This window comes from Cyprinus carpio, chromosome A14 (genome assembly GCF_018340385.1).
Source record: "Cyprinus carpio isolate SPL01 chromosome A14, ASM1834038v1, whole genome shotgun sequence".
Classification (NCBI taxonomy): Eukaryota; Metazoa; Chordata; class Actinopteri; order Cypriniformes; family Cyprinidae; genus Cyprinus; species Cyprinus carpio.
This window is the reverse complement of record NC_056585.1, coordinates 22066424-22087486: the sequence shown is the minus strand read 5'-3', so window position 1 is coordinate 22087486 and position 21063 is coordinate 22066424. Positions and strand designations below refer to the sequence as shown.

At 37.3% G+C, this 21063-nt stretch overlaps 1 pseudogene; it reads right to left on the bottom strand.

Moving 5' to 3' along the window:
* Nucleotides 1-4053: 4053 nt before the first annotated feature.
* Nucleotides 4054-18624, bottom strand: LOC122147535 (annotated as a pseudogene).
* Between the last annotated feature and the right edge of the window lie 2439 nt (nt 18625-21063).

Here is a 21063-nt window from a genome sequence, read left to right as displayed (position 1 = left end):
AAAGCAAAGCAGTTGTTTTAATGATTGATGCCCTGCTGACAAAACATGCGATTTCTGCTGACTAATTAGTTGTCATTTAAACAAAATCATATGCTCATGCAAAGTACTTACTTGTGCTCATTTTTTTAAAATAAACCTGTATGAAGTATAAAGTGGGGAGGGGAAAATGCAAGAAGGGAATATTTTATGTCTCAGATCTTGTTTTACGTTGTTACACTTACATTTATGATGTTAGTGTGGCTTTGTTAATTTACTGTTCTAAGTAGGAGGTACTATATAAACTAAGTGTTTATTATTAAAGCTATTAAAGGAATAGTTCACCCCAAAAATGAAAATGTACTCACCCTCAAGCCATCCCAGATGTAGATGAGTTTTTAGTTAGCATAATATGAAACTTGGTCACCAATGGATCCCTCTGCAGTGAATTTTGAATTTTGTTATACAAACATTGTACAATGACAAAAAAAAAGTATTCAGTTCAGTTCAGTGGGGTGCCATCAGAATGAGAGTTCAAAGCTTATAAAAACATCACAATAATCCACATGACTCGATTATCCATTATCTTTAATAGGGCTTCCTCCAGTCAAAAAGCCCATCCTCTGATGTCCTCTCACATCAAAATCCAAAAAAGGCTTTATGCTAGGTTTCTTTCTTACAAACACAGCTTTTCACTTAACAAGATGTTAATAGATGGACTTGAGTAGATGTTGGTTACTCTCATGGATTATTATTTTTTTAAATCAGCTGTTTTGGACTCTCATTCTGACGGCACCCATTCACTGCAGAGGATCCATTGGTGGGCAAGTGAGTTTGTAATGCTAAATATACAATGCAAATACCAGGTATTATACCATGATCATGTAAACTAGTATTGTGCTAGTGTGCCATTAAATAAACACACTAAAAGATGCAACATTCTTATTAGGAGGAAAAAAAAGTTGTTTTTCAAAGGCATTTTTTGAACATAAAATTTATTTACAATTTTAAAGCTATATAAAAACACATATTACCCTTCAGTGAGTTAGGACTTTCATATACATGTACAATTAAAGTTATCAAACACACAAAATTACATATCCATAATCTTTCCTCAGAAAGAAAACATCAAAATATGGGTCACTGCCTTGATCCGCTGTGTATCATGTTATTGCTAATGTTGGTCATTTTCTTTCATGTTCAAGGGCCACATAACAGAAGTACAGAAAAAGCGCTATCATTACAAATCCTCTTCGCCTTTCTGATTTCTTCTGCCTGTTACAGGCAAATCAACTAATTACCACTTCAAAGTAATAATCTGAGGTGTAAGTAACCACATTTGTGTCTTGGATTGCTTTTGGTCGGATTACAGGGCCTGTAAACAGGGATTTTCTCATATGGGTTTGCTTGTTGTCAATCATTTTCACACACGCCAATCCAGACAACACCGTCTTTGAAAAGGCACACAGGACAATAATACAACAAACACAAAACGGATTACATTGAGAGGAACCTCTCCCCCTACGCTACCTTTAAGACTTAAAACAAGGATTAACCTTTGTACCTTATATTATGATAAATAAATCATAAGAACATCTTCGAGTGTTTAGTTTGAGCAAAATCATTTTTAGTAATCAAATGAAAGAAGGCAAAACAAGATCTTTTTGAAAGACCAAGGAACCACCTTCACCGGGTTTTTAAAGTTAAATTTAAGTAGCGGAACTGCATAATGTTTTCTTGTGTACAAGTAAGCACCACTATCCGCATATGCAAGCCCCTAATCAACTCTAGACAGGATAATGGAATGTGCATATCGGTGCACCAGTGATTGTAAACAACGTACTCTGTGAGTGTGAAGAAGGATTGTTGGCATCATTGAGCTATAAGTCGGGGTGAGACGGTAACTGCGTAATGGACCCGGTCACAAGGACCCGGTTTTAAAGACTGTCAACTGAAGTAAAACTTTCTTTGATTCATTTTAATCTACTATCCTCACTCTCTTTAGAGGGGGGCCATCCTTGGTCAAGCTTATCATCACGTTTTCGCGCGAGTCTCCACGCTGGATGGAAACAGACTCTGCTGGATCCATCATGGGCAGTTCACTCTGTATGGGGTATCCGCCACGGCTTATGATCTGGAGAATTTGGCCTGGCTTTCCACGCAGGGTATTTTCTGACCGGCTTTTATGGACCACTTCTTAAGGACCTGTTGAATTGAAACCAGAGCATGAGGGAGTGGTACTAGTTACAGCGGGAAGTGAAACTTTTTTTTTTTTTGTTCTTGTGTAACCCAGCCAGGGACAATGAATGGAATCCAGAGTTACTTCATCATTTTTTAAGCGGTGGCAGTGACTCAAATGGCAGCAAGTCTTTTTTCCCAAGCATAGCTATAATAAATAAACAGTGTTCTGGTGTCTGTCTGGGTCGCTCTGGATTTCCGGCCGCACAGTGTATCAAAGGGTGACATAACTGGCCATAAAGTCTGAGTCTTCTGAACTAAGTTAATGAGTCTGTTTTTTACTGTTTGTTTGTTAACTACAGCAGTAGTACTAGACAAGAAGAAACACCCGATCCACTTCTAATCCACAAATAACTACAAATACTTCTATTTCAAATAAATGATGTTCTATTGAAATTTCCTATTTAAACAATTCTGATTTAAAAAACAGTATCAGGTTATCCTCCACAGGAACTATTATGAGCACAACATTTTCAACACGTATAATAATAATGAATATAATATACTCATAATAATAATAAAGATGGTTTCCTTGAGCAGTAAATATATTAGAATGATTTCTGAAATATCCACATAACACATAAAGACTAAAGTAATGATGATTCGGAAAATTCAGCTTTGCAATTAGGGAAAATAAATTACCATTTTAAAACATCATTCTAGGAAAACAGAAAACAGTTTATTTAAATTGAAATAATAAGTTAGTACACAGTATTACTTTTTTACTGTATTTTGATCCAAATAAATGGATCCTTGGTAAGCATGAGATGCAAAACATTTTTGAATGGTAGTGTTATATATACACAGTATGAATAAAATCTTAACACTTGGGGCCTGTACCATGATAGGTAGTTGGACGCAATTCAGAGTTACAAGATTAGTTTCGAGTTGACAAAAAACCCAACCAACTCCAATCTGGCTTTGTTGGTTCACCACGATGCTGGTCATCAACTTTCTCATCAAACTCAGGTTTGATCCTGAGTTTGTGGAGCGTGGGCCATTGAATGTTTGACATCAGTGGCAAACAGCCAATCACATGCCTTGCAGCACAGAGCAAGAATTATTTACTTCTTGCGAGAGAGCCAGCGAGATTCAAAACTCTTTTGCTAAAGGTTGAAGAGATCGTCGTAGAAAATCACTTGTTCATTGAAACAAGAGGACAAATAAACAGACAATATTATCTCGCTGCTATCAGTGCACAGGTCACAAAGTGAAACGTGTGACGTGAATTTATATAGTTAATAATTACTATATAAATTACTTGACAAAATGCCGCAAAAATTCCAAGCTACTTTCAACGGTACCTAAAACCCAGGATTAGTTGCAAACAAAACTGAAACTTACCTGGCTAGCCAGCTAATCAGGCTCATGGTACAAGGCCACCTGATCAATGTGTTTCAACGGAAATGTAACAAACAACTCATTGTTCAATAATAATTTATAAACACCAAGCGTGATGTTACAGGTCCACGTTATCAGTGCCCTTTGGACAGAGAAAATCTTGGGGGACACAATGCCAAACAGCCCTACCCTATATGCAGTAATAATTCACAAGCTATGAAAACGGACAAATAAAAAGCCCCGTTGTCAATGTCAAGACTGCCGTTGCTGTTCATAATCAGAAAGAACATCTACATCATCGTTCTCATTTGGATAACACCTCAATTGAAGGCTCTAAAGAATTATTAAAGGTTCTTTTCTAACAAGGTTAAAATTGACAATGATTGCTTGCGTGTCAGTGATAATCATGGAATGAGTACTAAAGGAAATAAAGAGATTGGTATTAGATAGGAGCCTACGTGACCACTCTCTTCTGTCAAATGAAAAGAATGACTGTAGTCATGCAGCTACAGACAGAACAAGATAAACAAGTTTCACACTGGGGACACAGCAAGTGTATGCGTGAGCGTTCTTCAGAACAAAGAGTATTCCGTTGGTTTCCATGGTAACAATTGTGATTTCACAAGCCTTTTAAACACTGTCCATCCATAAGAAAGAACAATAGCATCATCAAAGAGTACATCTACAGAAACAATTTTAGACAGACACGAAATATGTTTACCTTACTTTTGGAGCCAGGACCTGAGACTCCCTTGTTGGACGATCCCCTTTTGGCAGAAGAGGACCTAAAAGATGAAAAAATCATTACGAAACGGCAACAAATTAACTGGTGTTACAGTGTAAATAAATGATGGGCGCACATTTCAAAAGAAGCAGGGAAGCTGGAATCAGTCATACCTCTGGGATCAGCTTGTGAGGGTACGTGAAAAATGCAGCTGTTGGCCCATGTGGGTTCTGAATACAGTGTAACCTGCTAGAAGGGAAACGGCCCTACAAGATCTCTCCGTGGGGGGGAAATTTCTAAACTGATAGCAAGGACTTATTTAAAAGAGGTTGGTTATTTGTCAACTGATTGTATTACTACATTCTAATTATTTAATGCGCATAATATTTCATGTTCAAATATGTGTCTCCTACACTTCATTGAGATTGGGATGGAGGCAAACGAAGTTCGAAACAGGTCATTCTTTTTGCAATTGTTTTTTTCTGGCACCCATAGGGGAGGCTAGGACAACACATTTACCGTTAAGTAAATCTGATATTTCAACTAGCTCTAAACTCAATGTATTGTAACACAAAACGTATGATGAACAGAAGCGTACCACGTAAAATCAGGAGAAGTACGGATGGTTTCCACTTGAGAAGTTAATGATCACATACTCATTTTGCAGATGCCTGCGCATGAGAGCAGGGTCACCAACATCTCTCCTGCGTCAGCTAGGGGTTGTGGGTCAGAGCCCTGTGACATAAAGAATACATTTTTATTTTTGTTAATTTTTATTTTATTTTATGGACATGTAGGGACCATAAAACAGCCACAACATTAAAGTACGAGTTGAACCAAATTGACAATACCGCCTAACGATCTGATAGCTAATACTACACACAAAAAACATAGGTCCAGGAGGCTTTTCTTCCAAAATTATTCTTCAAAAATGTTACTAACAGGGTTAGGTGACTACCACTGAGACGAATAAAATCCCAAAAGATTCAAACCTAGAAATGACTGTAAGATAATAAAAAACGACCTTCAATTAATTGATACAAATTGTAAAAGATTACATGATACATTGAATAGTAGCCCACATCAGCAATTAGGAGCCAGGGACGAGCGATGTCCCAAAACTCTAAAAGCATTGTAGGGGTCCCATGTCTTCCGGTACATGCCGTGAATGAAAGCACGTCAAAACATGGGTGGCAGCCGATACACCGTTTATGTTCATTCTACACTGCATTGGAAACAACGCATTTCAATTCGTGTGGTTATGGCAGCAGTACACACAGGACTGGTCATGGAAATTAAATAGAAAAGAAATGTTAATCGCGAGAAACAAAATGTAACGATATTGTGGGGCTCCATAGAAAATATATTGCAAAATGACATACAAACAAAACAAATAAAATAAATACTAAATAACACACAACACCCACACAATTACCATAACTATTATAACTTCATGCAATAACCAATGACCCATTTTAAACATGTTATGATGTAGTAATAATTCAAGTTTCCTAACAAAGTTTATAACATTTTAATACCGCCCACAAAAATCAATCAACAGTTAGATGCAGGGAAATCTCTGACCTTGATTTTGGTGCACTTTGGATAGTTCCCTTTGCTGTTTGTAGAAGCTGATTAAAGGGGCCCACCTCGACCACCCCAGACCTCCATGTCATTTTATCATATTTACTGAGCCAGTTCTCGTGGACAAGCATTGTCTTTTGAATTCATTAAACATGGATTCATCTGGACATTATTCCCCGTACCGCGAGACATACCTGAAAACAGTTCCCCGATCAAAAAACCCACTGCGAGAAATACAGATCTTTCCCAAACAAGATGCGTTGGAGGGAAAGTGCTTCTACCAAGACTAAGTATCTTTGTTCTGGTTAGCAAAGAATGAGTGTGTAACTACTATAGTCGCAGGTCCCACCTGCAAGCTCGACAGATTTTTCTAACACATTCCTTACCTGGCGTCAGCTCTTGCGCGTGGAAAAATATCGTCACACTTCCGGGAGTTAGAACAGGTGTATTACAACACTGCAAGGTGCGTAGCACTGAACCACAGTGATTTAGCCACACTGACATGATCCTGATTGATATTCACAGGCTTTTATGTTCACAAGTAAGACTGTTGAAACTCTAGAACAAACTGGAGTGTGTCGGACCGCCCGTTTAGTGATTGGTCATTCGTGTTCAGGTACAGTGGTCTCTCAGCTACTGTTCCACTGATTCAGCATGATACATTCATGAAGGAACCGCTAAGACGAGCTGGTGAACTCCGCTTTGTGTTCACCAACCGAAACCCTTAAATCACCGGCAACTATCATTAAACACGTTTTCTGTTCTTGTGTTGCATGGATTGGATTATATAGAACTAACAGCAGAACTTAGAGTTTAAAAAAAGTATTAAATTTATTAAAAACATTTATTTTAATAAAAGGGCCAAATAGTTGAAAAACATTAAACCATTATGTAACCTTTTGCATACTGCAGTAAACATATACTTTTTTATATACATTTAAGTTTTTATATTTTTTCTATATCTATCTATCATCTGTATATCTATCTCTATCTATCTATCCGCATCTATTATATATGACTATATCCCGCATTATAGATATACCTATATCTATATATAAACTATATATTTAAATATATAGAATGATAAAAGTGTATAATATACACGGACACATTTATTATAAATAAAACCTTTATTAATAATTATATTTAATTTTAAAATTACAAAAAGCGTGAATGGTCAAAAAAGGAAAGCATATTGCACTAAAACTAAACATTCACCAGCTTTTTAAATTTTTTTGATGAAAAATCAAAGATTTTAGAAAGTAAATTAAGAACCTCCTGTCATCGTTATTTAAGTTATCTCTAAGCTACATAGTATATCAATGTTAGTTCATTATTACTATTCTAAACACTATATAGTGCATCTATAGGCCTGCATACAGGAGAACCCAGAACAAGGACGAACAAAAGCTATAACTTTGAGTGATAATATCTTTATTCCTGTGATACATTTTGGCGTCTCTTTAACCTTCCATTTTTTTACAGCATATAATAATAGTATTTTGTGTCACACAAACACGTGGCCTTAAACACCTAGGTACGACAGCGGTCATTTCAAAAACAGATCCAGCACACCTTTCAGAATAGCAGCACACTAGCTGAGTATTCAGTCAGAGGGCACAAGTGATTAGCTGCCTGTTCAGGCAGGGTTTCACTCTTCTACATATCAAACCATATTAAATGTTAATGTTTCGAACACACTTTATGCCCTTTTCTTAGTCTTAGTGATGAAAGGCTTGTCGGTGTTACAGGTTTGAATGAGAGGAAATAAAGTGACTGGGCTGGGGGCTTCGGTTGATACCTCTCCAGCAAATAATAACTCAATCCCCTTCGAGTTAAACTGTTCGACCACCCCAGCATTTAGCAGATGGGGGCATGGACAGTCTTTAATGTGACCAAGATAGGGACACGATCTAGGTCTTTATGATACAGTGAAGCAAATTAAGACAATGCAAAATTTTACAATCAAACCTTTGATTAAATGTTTACACATTGCTAACTGCCATTCCCAGTCAAGCATACGGACACACTGTTCACAAACTAGTTGAGATAATCTAAATAAAACACACATGAAACCTAACTAGTCTTACGACAAAGCACATACCACGAAGTGTCTGGTACACTAAGCAAATAGAATATTGATAACGTGGTGATACAGAAGCAAATCTAAATATCGCATTAACATAAACAACTCATTAGCGCTATGCCGCATGTTAATAGGCTCGCGCAAACCACCCGGCAATGAGGCCTGTAAACTGCTTGCATTATGACAAAAAACAAGCAGGCATTTTGTGTTAGACCGTCTCACTAAACTGCATTGCTGTTTTACTACACATTGCGCGAGCAAAAACAACAAGACAGAAAATGAGCGTGAATAGTGTGCTGTGAACTGACGCTTCTATATCCAAGATCAGAGTGACGTGTTACGATTCAGTTTCGTCTAGTACCACATACTACAGTTTTTACAATTACACATTATGGTTTTGTTTTACTCAGTTCGTGGATAAGTCAGCAAATATACTTAGTGTTGTTGAGTTGTAGTGAATGATTAAATATGTTTATCAATAGCAAAAGCAATTCCCTTTTCTAAGAAACATTAAATCCTATTTTTCCCCCATTAGTTCAATTACATCTCTACATCCATGCAATCCTGCCGAAAAATTATCATGTATAAAATTGTCCAGAATGAGGCTTTTCACAAAATAAAAAAAAAAACACTATTTTTTGTCTGGCCATACATGTGTATTTCCTGAAACAAAAATACCTTCTAAATGATATTCCCTAGGTGACCAAATACCAAATATGACAAGAATATTGCTGTCCGTGAGTAGTGTCACAACAGTTTCAAAAAGAGATCCCTCTGTATCTTTCTTTAAATAACCACAAAACAATAACACAAATATGTGTGTAATGTGTCATGTTAAAATAAAAACATATGAATCAGTAACAACAAGAATACAGCCTCTCAATGAACTAATGTCAAGCCTACTTCCTCCAGGTGAAATTAAAAACAAAGGCTTAAAATGATGACTTCAGCCCCAGATCTTGAACTGGTAACTTCACCAATGATTGTATGACGGCACTGATGTGTGAAAAAATCAAGAGCACGTGAGTGTATCTCAGTCTGCAATCAACATATATGCCATGCAGCCACAACAGCATGAAGAATATGACATGGTTTTAGCATTTAATCTATGCTGTGATTTTACTTTTTTCTCCATTAATATATGTATTTTTGGAATACCATTTTAATACAGGAGTAATAGCACATCCACACGGTTACTCTGAAAAGTCACTTGGATTCGAAAAGAAAGAAAAGGTACCAGTGTGTTTACTCCCGCTATCATGAGCGGGGCCGTAATGACATGAGGAGCGATTTAAGTGATATCATGCCCCTGTGAAGCTGAGAGCAAGCTGGTTTGTGTGTGGGGGGTAGTGGTCGACGATAGAGGGGGGTCTGAACATAGCGAGTTTGATGGGGGGGGCGGTACTAGCATTCAATGAGCAGCTGGCTCTCGGTAACAGGCCAGCTCCGGAGGCTTCTCCAGTTGTGATGTCGATCACTGAAAAGTTCAGGCCGTTAAGGAGGCTCAGTTAGTGACTAGATCATGTACATTTGTATAAAGTATGGTCTTTACCTTGGATTACCTACATTTCATTTCTGTGGAGATGTCCATTTTTTTTATTTCTGTTTTGGTTTAAATCATTGAAAAAAAAGCCCTGGTTATGATCTCCTGCTATCAGGCGATGCGGACAAAACTGATTCTGGACATTTTAATGTGAGTGATGTCATATTTGTCAGAAGGCTTTTTACGGTTGCATGTGAAGGATACTGTCCTCTTGCCTTTTCTCTGGGTGTACTATCCATTCCAGGCAAAAGCAGCAGCAACACGACGACACAGCTAGAAAAATAAAAAAAATAGTAAGTTAATTAGTTAAAAATCTAAACCTGTTCTTATAGTTAATCGAGATATACATTAAACAGTTCAAAAGTTTGATTAAAAATAAAATATAAGAACCATTCTAAATTTGCTGATTTGCGCCTCGCAGAAACTTTTTATTATTGGCCCTATGTTGAAAAAACATTGGTTATGCTTAATTTTTTTGTTTTTTAGAAAAACTGAGATCCTTTTTTTCAGGATTGTTTGATGAATAGAAAGTTCAAAAGAAAAGTATTTATTTGAAAATAGAAATCTTTTGTACAACTGCAAATGTCTTGTACCGTGTCATTTGATCAATTTTAATGTGCCCCTGCTAAAAAAAAAAAAAATAAAAAATTAATAAAAATAATAAAATAAAAAAAAGTATTTTCTTTCAAAAACCCCATGCTTTGAACAGTAGTGTCATCACTTATGGAAACTTTCCAATGTGCAAATAGCCCCGGTCTCCCCCTATTTAAACTAAATCATAACTACCTACTGGGTAGAGATTAAGAAAAGGAGTGTATTTCTTATGACACTTACCATTATAAAAAAAACAAAGTAATAGACTCCCATGTTCTACTCATGCTGACAATAAAAAGCAATACAATAATGCTATAATAAAAGCACAATGCACAAATAAAAATGTCTACATCCAGTCTGTGAATAGCAAGTGGTGCTACAACCACAGCAACAGTAAAGAAGAATCATCGTCTAGCGACACTCACACTCGGCTAACATGCAAAGGACATCTGTGACACAGTACATCAAGCCAAACAAAACTAAACAAAAACACAAAACAGCAGTCCAAAAGCACGGCAAAAAACACCTGTTGAATGTGAGGCGGGGGCAGACAGAACGGCTCCATAATGGGTGAGGCAGAGAAAGACACAAGAAACCAAAGGAAAGCACAAGAAAAGTGTGGTGGAGGGAAGGGTAGGGCTGGGCCGTCCTCGTTTCTCAAGTGATTCTACGCATGTTTGACATTGTAGCCAGTCTTTGCGCTGGTTTCAGACGAACCTGAGAATTCAGTTCCTTAGCCCTCTGCTCGCCCCCTTCCGTGTTAATCTGTCTGCTCGACCGAAGGCGGTGGGGGGTTAGGGGGATTTTTTTTTCAGGGAACAAATACAGACAGACAAAAAGAACGCCTCGAATCCAGGGGCAGAAGTTTTTTTCGAGACAGAGACTGACTGAGGTTCACATTAGTTATTGGGAGGGGAAACAAAAAGAGGAATTAAAGAGTTTTGATAGGACCCCATCACAGGTTTTTGAAAGCTTGAGAAAATGGCTGAAATCGTAATATGATGAGAAATCACTGCACTGCAGATCAACGAAAGGCTATTCACAGAGAAAAGACACATTTGTTATATTGAGGACAACCCCTACAACAACAAAAAATAATGCTGAACACCCTATCACGGGAACGTGATGCATATTGTTGTTGGCGTGTTTATTTTCGCTTAAAAGAAAAATCGAGCTTCACCCAGCAATTAATTCTTCGTCACCCTCATGTTGTTTTTCAAGCCATGTTTGAAAAAGTTACATTCTTCTTTTGTGAAAGCCATAGCGGAAGACAGCTGAATATTAGATGTAACATAGAAGAGAATGTAGAGGAATGTCCGGTCAAAATACTCCTTTCAATCTACTCTATAGTACAGTAAAAAGCAAGCATGGGGACATTCTGCTAAATGTCTACTTTTGTGTTCCACAAATGAAGGAAAATTGTGGATACATGTTTGTACGACACGAGGCACTCACAGGGGGATGACAAATAAGACCGGGCAAGTTTCCATTTTTGGGGATGAGAACATCTAACAACAAAACAACTGCCCACTAAACGCGTAAGAAACTACTTATTGTAATGTTTCTACAATGCATCTGTGGCATTTCCTAAATGTTTGACCAACTTCCCACAGGAGAAATAATTTAGACGGTTTGTATAAGGAAACAATTTTAGAAAGTAGCTTCAAGTACACAGCGGTCTTTTACAGATAGTTTTTGTTGTGATTATGCCCAGACCAAGACAGAATCTGTGGACATTTTGTCTGGCATTTGAGTCAGAAGGGGAAAGTTTGCATAAACGAAGTTTTAGATATAAACCCGGTTACAAAATTTGTTTAACTGAGCTAGACATTTATTGTTACGCTGAAAACATTAATCAATAAAGCAAACTATTAATAAAAGGACACACAAGAGTTGTCGAGGAGTTTTTTAGATGTAAAATGACTTTTTTTGTGACTAACATGCATTTCATTTGAACTATTGATATCTGCAGAGAGCGTTCTGCCTGAATACTGTGGCATGCCAGAATCTTGTGTGTTGTTAATGTCAAGCATTCTTACATATTTCTTTTTGGTTTCGCCCCTTGGGCAGCAGAGATCACAACATGATGGTCTCGGTGTAATTACCATCACAAAAAAAATGGATGTTTGAAATGGAGTCAGCTCCAGTAGGATATCCGCACTAATGGCGAGTTTCGAGTCCTCTGTGAGGGCGTGATTCGTTCGATATGTATCTGCTCACTGTGCATCAGGTTCAAGATGATCAAGCAAATTTGCGGTTATGTTACCAACGTGTAGAGCGTGTGGTTTAACCAGATAGACAATGCTGTGGTTTAAAACGGTGAATAGGGACATTTTTCTGTGTGAATTTCTATAAGGCGAGAACTGACATACTTACACTACTGCATAAGTAGACATTACTTTTTTGTTCCCAGAATTTTGCAGTCATAAAGGGATCCCCTAACATGTATGTTCCGTTTCGTTCAACGCTACTTACTTCAAAATGCAACAGAATCCCTATTTTAACCATGGGAATCATGATGAACTGCCTTTTTTCTTTATATTGTACTGTTCTCTGAAGGTTCCACTATAATAAGTTATCAAGACTTTTTCCACCCCATAAAAACAAAAATGGAATAATTTAACAGTAAATAGGACGCTATTTTGCACTCCTTTAACTGTCCTTGTTTGAAGATCACCCCAACTTCATTGGAAACAAGTTGTGTTATTTGAATAGGCGGAAATTCGCAGATGGGCGCCCCGGGATTGTAGACTCTGAAGTTTGAGACAATGCCCACTGCTCTGAATTGGCAACAGTTGTGTATTGTTTGACATGCTGACATCAGTTCATAGATGAGACGCTGCTTTGATTTAGGTTCAAAAACAGGATAAATACTCTTTAAGCAGAATATCAGAACAGAAGGAGCAATATCTCACGGTAATAAACACGACCGAAGAAAGTAGTGCCAGCGGACCAACATAATAAAAGCTACTCACACCCATTTGTGTTGAGGACATTACTGGTCGGCTTAGAGTATCTCGCAATACTAGTCAGCACAAGCACTGACTTTTACATTTCCTATCTTTCTGAAAATCCTGCATCAATACATGTACCCCATGCATTTGTAAAGACGAATGATCAGTCCACCGGTAAAATAACGTGGAAGAAAGAAACCAAGCGTTGTATATTGGATTTAAAACAGATTAATACTATCAGTTGTAAATGGGTTAAATGGTATTTTTTTAATGCCCCCAGGGCATCAGTTAAAAGAAGCCAAGATTGCTGTGAAAAAAAAAAAAACGCATACTTTGCAACCCTGCATCCAACACAATCTTTGAATGTTCATGTGTCAAGAGTAGGATTATAGATGATCTTCTATAGATCTTCTTTGCAGGGGAAAGGTGGTTAGCCACACTATTACGGTCATAAAGTGGCACATTCCACAACCTGTCATTTTTGGCAGTTTGGTTCAATTTAAGCTGTTTTTAGACTAACAAGAAAAGTTTTGGAGTTCTAAAAACTCTAAGATGATTTTATAGTACAATGACCTCTTACATGTCAAAAGATCAAAGGAATTTTGATCTCTCAGATCATGACCCCTTTAAAACATTTATTTGAGTTGTATTTGTTATATTACTGTCATTGTGTGTTTAGCTCATTTTTACAACCATGAGGGCTTAGTCAAAATTATTGTTCCATGGAAATCAACAATAATGCCCTACACGATTTGGTTACACAAAAGTAGAAACCTTAGCGTCACTGAACTACGTCTTGTATAATTTCACCCAACATGTTTCGACGTTATAACCAGCTTTGGCGCTGGTCTCTATGTAACATCATCACACCCAGTTTCCCGAGCTTTTTCTCTCTGGCTAGCCTCTACTGACAACCGAGATTGCCCGCCATTGTCCATAGTGGAGGCGTGTGGACCACAGTTCAAATTAATATGGGTATGAAAACAAAAGTTGTACTGGGAAACAAGTCAAAAAAATAAAATCAACACAAGAGAAAAATGATCAAACAGGCAAACAGAGAAACCATGGCACAAATTACTCAACCATAATATTTAAATCGATGCAAAAGGGAGGAAAAACTGAACAAAAAAAAAAACTTAAAACCGTGACGTCCCGTCTGAGGGATGAACAAAGGATGCGTTCATCAAACTCCGCCAATGACTGTACCTTTTTATCAGCCAAAGTCTGTCTTGTTGCCAACCAACATGATTAATGACATTCACTTCCTCGCTCTGTTCTGACATCATCTATCCACTTTGAGGTTTGCTGGAAAGAGTTGAGATCTGAAGAACCACAAGGGAACACAAAAAAAACCCAGTCAGGCAAGGACTCATAAAAAAAAATAAAAAAAGTCTTCTTGTGTTGGAAATGACTTCAGTTGAGTAGATCGATTAAAAAAAATCAGTTTGCACAATCCAAATTTTGCAGTGGTCAAATACCACTTGATTCACTTCAAAGCAACGTTTTCTTAGTAGAAAGTTTGCAAGCAGACTGTTAGTATGAAGATTAAACAATTCATGAGGACGGTTAAGTTAAAGCACAGGTCATTTCGGATGCTCAGTATCAGCATGTTTGATGTTAAAAGAGAAGAAAGTACAATCCTACTTTTTATTTATTCGAATAATAAAAAATATTGTTCCCAAGCAAACCATACTAAGATGATCTTGCCATGACTTAGAAGCAGCTGCCAAAATTGTGCTAACTGTGCCCTGGAGGCATATATAAATCCTTGCTGACCCAAGGAGTGAGGCTCAGACTCACATGGTGATGTCATAGACCACCACAGCAATAGTGGAGTCTCGGATGTAGCATGGGAATGAGGCTGCGGAAGCGCTCTGCCCTGCAGTGTCCCACAGCTGGAGCCGAACCTGAGGGACAGCAAACCAGGGTGTGCACAGAAAAAAAGTAGAACAGAGAAAAGAAAAGATATAAAGAGAGGATAGGGCAGGGAGCAGGGTAAGTGAAAAGGACAACATCAAAGAAACAAAAACAACAGAAATGAAAATGGAGAAAATGCAGCTAAAAAAATTACCATTTTTTCTTATGAAGTTCTGTATTTATAGATCATGACCTCAGGTTTTTATTAAATAAAAGAATAGGAATAATTTTAAAGACCATCTGAAGGCATTTGGGCATTTCTCCATTCCAGCTCTCTGAATGACGCTGCTTTCTGCAAGATGCTTTGCAAATGGCACTCCATACATGTAACAACATGTAATATGGAATGCTTTCAGTCTAATCACACAAAAAGCACTCCACGTTTCATAATCAAAACGTGGCGCGGGTGTTTTTTATATGAATGTATCTTTGCAGGGAACCAACTGTCTTCAGAAAAGCTTCGATGTCATTTTCATTTCATCTTTCCAGATAGTGTTTGTGTGTGTGTGTATATATATACACACACGCGCACACACACACACACACACACACACACACACATAGATAGATAGATAGATAGATATCCCCCAGGGGGGGAAGTGCCACCACATATAGAGTGTAAGTCTGTGGGGAAAACACTGATGAGAGGTGACGTAAATGAAAAACAAAATGTATACCTCTCTTATATTAAGTGTTTTTTTTACATTTTATTTTAACTTTACCATGAATGCTCAAAATAAACCAGCAACAACCTATAAAAGCTCCATGAGTGCCATTACTACTCCAAGCAGTACCCAACTTGACCCCGACCAGTGGTGAAGCAGGGCACTAGCTACTACTACTTGCTATATCATAGACCACCACCTGCGGCTGCTGAGTCTCTGATGTAACTGGGAATGAGGCTACGGAAGCGTTCCTGCCCAGCAGTGTCCCACAGCTGTAGCCGAATCTATGACCATCCATGCAGCACAAACAGGCATGGGGACCCATTCAGCACCCAGCCATGGAAGAGAGTGGGGTGAGGTGGACAAAGACACAACCCAACTTAAAAAGGTGAAATCAAAATAAATAACAAACTAATGACATGAGCTACAAGCATGCACAAAGAATTACGCAAATGATAACCATGATGAATCTGTGACATAGACAGTGAAATCACCTGATGAACTTCAAATAAATAACATAAATAAAGATGTCTTATAGACTTTAAAGGAGATATTAGAAAACATCAAGGCGAATGACTTGAGCCAGTGTGTGTCAAAAACATCTAACTATACTGGTGCTAAATATTGTTTAGTCAATATTTAAACTAAAACTAGACTTTATACAAAACATGCTAGCTTTCTAATAAGACAAAAAGGCTTGGACACAAGAGACTCCTTGGAAATTATTCTAGAAACGCGAGATGATCTCTGTCCTACAGTGCGGTCTTCCAAGTACATGGTTTTGACACAGAAAGTCTATACCAATAGTTGCCTGTAGAGAGAAACAATGAGTATATTAGTGCACACTGCAAAATCGGTCATTAAAGGAATATTTGTTTTACTTTTTAGACTTTTTATCTTCAGTGGAACACAAAGGGAGATTATTTTGGCAAAATGTTCATACTGACTCCTTTCCTTACAATGAATGTATACAGTCACCAGAGTCTGATACGATTAAAAAAACAATAGTGTCATATATAATTGTCCTATTCACAGAAAATCTCATTGCTCTTTTTTTAAGACACTCTGCGTCAAATTAACAGCAAACTTGATCTCAGTGGTATGAATGAGGGGGGGAGTTGAGATATACGAACTAAATTAACACTTGCAAAGTACCAAATGCAAGTTAAAATCCATCATACACTGCCATTAAAAAGTTTGTTTTTAAGGAAATTAATAGTTTTATTCAGCATTTAAGTATGCATTAAATTAAATTTTATAATGTTAAAAATAAGAAATGTTTCTTGACCACCAAATCAGCACTATTATAATGATTTCTGAAGGATCATGTGACACTGAAGACTGGAGTAATGATGCTGAAAATTCAGCTTTGCATCACAGAAATAAATTACATTTTAAAATACATTCAAATAGAAACCATTTATTTTAAATTGCAATAATATTTCACAATATTACGGTTTTATTATTGCACATTTATTTAAAAAAAATGCAATCTTTATGAGCATAAGAGACAATATGGAAACAACATTTTTCTATTAAAGTATCTCATTTTGTGTTCCATGGAAGATAAGGTTTGGATCAACAAGATGATGACTAAAAGACAAAATTTTATTGCACAAGTGAACTCACCTTCCTTTAGAGAACACAACCGGACTGAACCAACACCCAAACATTTGCGTTACAGATTTTACAATCTTTGGCCAGATATTAGAAGATGCACAGTAAACACGGTAAAAAATTTGTGAACACAATATGGGGCTCTGACAGTCAAAGCAGGTGTTACCTGATAGGTATTATCGAAGCTGTCATAACATTAAACCTCGTGATAAGTGAAGTTTTGCCGGACTGTGGAAAAAAGAGAACAAACACATAAAGCATTAGAAATAAGGGCCTCACAGTTAATACGTCTCTAAAAACATAGGTGCTCCCTACACAGACAGCATGCCTGGTGTTCGCATTGAAAGGCATATTATGCTGTCAAGAAGGGAAGGGGTGCCACCTAGGTCTGCAGGATGAGTCTGAACTCTGATCGCTGTGTTGGCAACATGGGTGTCGCCGTCCTGCTTTCACAGCAACATACCATTTCAATACAGGCTAAAGATACGACTGTAACTCATCGTTCTTACGACAGCACGCTGATGTTTTTTTTTTTTTTTTTTTTTACGTCAGATCCAGCCATTATGAAAAGAAAAAGTGGATGAGGCGTGGATGATGTGGCAGTTAAACATCCCTCCTGATGTGATTTATGATCTCCATTATCTTGATAGTCACAGCCGGCTAGCTAGAAACGCGTGCTAAACTGCTATCCGCTAGCAACCATCTTCACAACAGATAGTATGGTAGATACAATTGAAAACATGTTCATTCACGATTGTAGCACAATGTGTGGTGCGTTTCACGAGTTGTTGAAAACCAAATGATCGATGGTGCTCCATATAAAAGGCCTTTTAAAACGGGAGCTCTCTTTTTTGTGGGGTAAGAACGAACAGACAACACAAACGTGCTAATACTGCCTTCGATGTCTACATGCGAGAATACATAAACAACGAAGAGAAAGAACAGGAAGTAAACAATAATCATACTATGTCGATTTAAAGCAGAATTGAGTTGATATCCTATCTGGTATCTTTTCTTTATATATAACGTTATTAATTTGGATACTGCAGGATGTTAGGTTAAATGCCACATGACGTCTGTTCGTGTATTGTTCATGACAACCGTTTACTGTAACGTAAATATTGCTGCATTTTAAGTGCTTGTCCCCAACTGTAACCGTTCAAACTGTCAGATAATTATTTGCATGTGTATCTGGTAACATCTATCCTTCTGTAGCATCCTTTAACTTGGCCTGTTTCTCTGTCCACGTCTCACGTATGTTATCTGAACACTTACCGCTTTGCTCGCCCAAGAAAACCAGCTTAAATTTCCGCAGAGGGTTGCCAAACTCTCCGCCACCGGTCGTTGTAGACATATTTATCGAGTACAATAAACAAAAACTATCTAAATATTAAATATGGGTGCGACGGGACGAAGGACAAACACAGTACAGTTGCTGTGACGGAGCGCCGACAGCTGATGAGTCCTGAGTGGCAGCGCCTCATAGTGGCCAGAGATGGGAAAACGCAGGCAGGACACGCTTTGGCTGTGTTTCTATTGAGAGCTGCCTGCCAATGCTGACTAGGTTCCAGTCAAGTGGTTGAGCGCGACAATGATTGCCAAAATGCTGTCCTAATAGCCAGCTGACTAGGTTTTGAGGACACAAGCCTGTCTGCTTTCATACCAAACAATCGTGCAGCATTTAAATCCTTAATTTTCCTTTTATCTTGCGAAACAACTTAACATAGCCAACAGTACATTTTCTTCATAGAATTCCTAATTGTATTTAGAATATCAGTTTATGTATAATATTTTAAATGTTATCTAAATATTTTATATAAATCTGAACTCATGTTTAAGGGTGAAAGCAGTACAATAACAATATATAAACATTTATTTGGAGGTTTAATCATGAAATAGCATGTAGATTTTTAAAAATGTTTTATTGAAAATGTACACCATGGAATCTTACTACAGTTAAATATTTCACAAATTTCTGGTATGACAGGGGTGGGGGGTTATTGAAATTAAGGGGATAACATTGGAGATGACTAGAAAAATCTAGGCCAGTCTTGACACCCAAAATGTTTCACACAGAAAACAGTCACTTGTCAATAATGTCATTAATCATTAAAAAAATGCCCCGACATTGATACGCAAAATAGGTCCTTAAAATTATATGTACTGCACAAAGCCTATGCATGACCGTCTGTACCTCGTAACTGACTTATTTGAAATTAAAATCTGAAATTGAAAAAAACCTTGACATATCGAAATGCTATATTTGGCAAAATGGGAAAAGACATTTTCATAAACTGAATGTAACTGCACATTGTACCTGGAATAAATACATGTAATAAAATAGTCCAAAGTAAGCATTTGAAGAGTAAATATGTCTTAGCAAAGAATAACTCCATGAACAAAAATATGTTCAGGGCATGCAAAAGAACAGAAGATAAAGAATATTAAAATTGGCACTGAATGTGACCTACATGGTATTTCAATAGGTGCTTCATTATTCTTCAAGATTATATCTTAAATAAATTACAACTATATTACTGTGACTATTTAAGACTTGAGATGTATAGGGGATTACAAAACATACAATACAAAACTCTCAGATTTTGCTTATTTAGCTCATGCTTTCAAATAAAGATCTCGGTTAACACATTTTGCTGCATTAACAACCGGGAACTTTCGGGGCTCATTTTCTTTGGATTTTCTTAAAACTCACAGCCAGCATGTCAAAAAGTCTTAAAGATAATCTTACTCATCTTAATTCACAACCTAAATTATAGTGTTTGCAAATAAGTTAGTATCCGTTTGCTCCTCACAGTTAACACTGTTAATGTTGATGATGACATGCAGGTTCATTCACAAACACATGTACTCATGAAAGAAAAACTAAATGATTGTTTTAATTCAACAGATTGAAACTGCAAGGCAATATCATAGACAAAATATGAACTAAAAACTCCAAAGCATTCCTTTAGTTCACAGCCTTTCTACCAGAGCTTTGGCTCTGGTGTCACCAGCAAACGGTGTTTGTAAAAAATACTAATGAGGGACTGCTTAGCATGCCCTAATTAGGAAACACAGCTAATATTTGTTGAAAAATACCATGTTAAGCCCACATAAGGCCATCAACAGGGCATTCAGCATGAAAGTAAAAAAAACAACAATCTAAATATTCAAACAAGGCTGACGGAGTGAAAAAGACAAGAAGAGTGGACGCTTAGTTCTCGTGGAAGCTGTAATCCCCTCTTCCAACAGGTGGCCAAGACAGAGTTAAAAGAAGCTAGAAGAAGAGAGGAGACAAATGCAGATTAGAGAAAGTATCAGGAGGCCACTGAACTCATCAGCACCAGTAGGAAGACAAGTTTACAACAGTCAATTGGAAATGGCCACTCAGATTTTTCTTTTGCCAGCCAAAAGCATGAAGCATTCAGAATGTGGGCGGAACGGAACACACGTCCTTCTGGCCTGCTTCAAATGCATTGTGCATCCTCTCTTCACAACTTGCATTTAAACGTGCATTGATTCAGTAATCTTGGATTCTCTATTAATAAAACCATGGTCAAAGGTAACTCAATCTAAAAAACAGTTGAACTGGGACAGTGATTATGATTGCATTTTCCCCTCCCCAGCTCTCTGAAGAGGCACAAATCTTAAAGGAACCGTTCACCCCCAAATATGAAACTTTTCTCTCTCATGTAGATTAGTTTGTTTCATCATCGGAACAGATTTGGAAGAATTTAACTTTACATTACTTGCTTACTTGAAAACTTTGGTGAACTGGAGTTTTTTGTGTGTTTTACTTGTGGATTATTGTGATGCTTTTATCA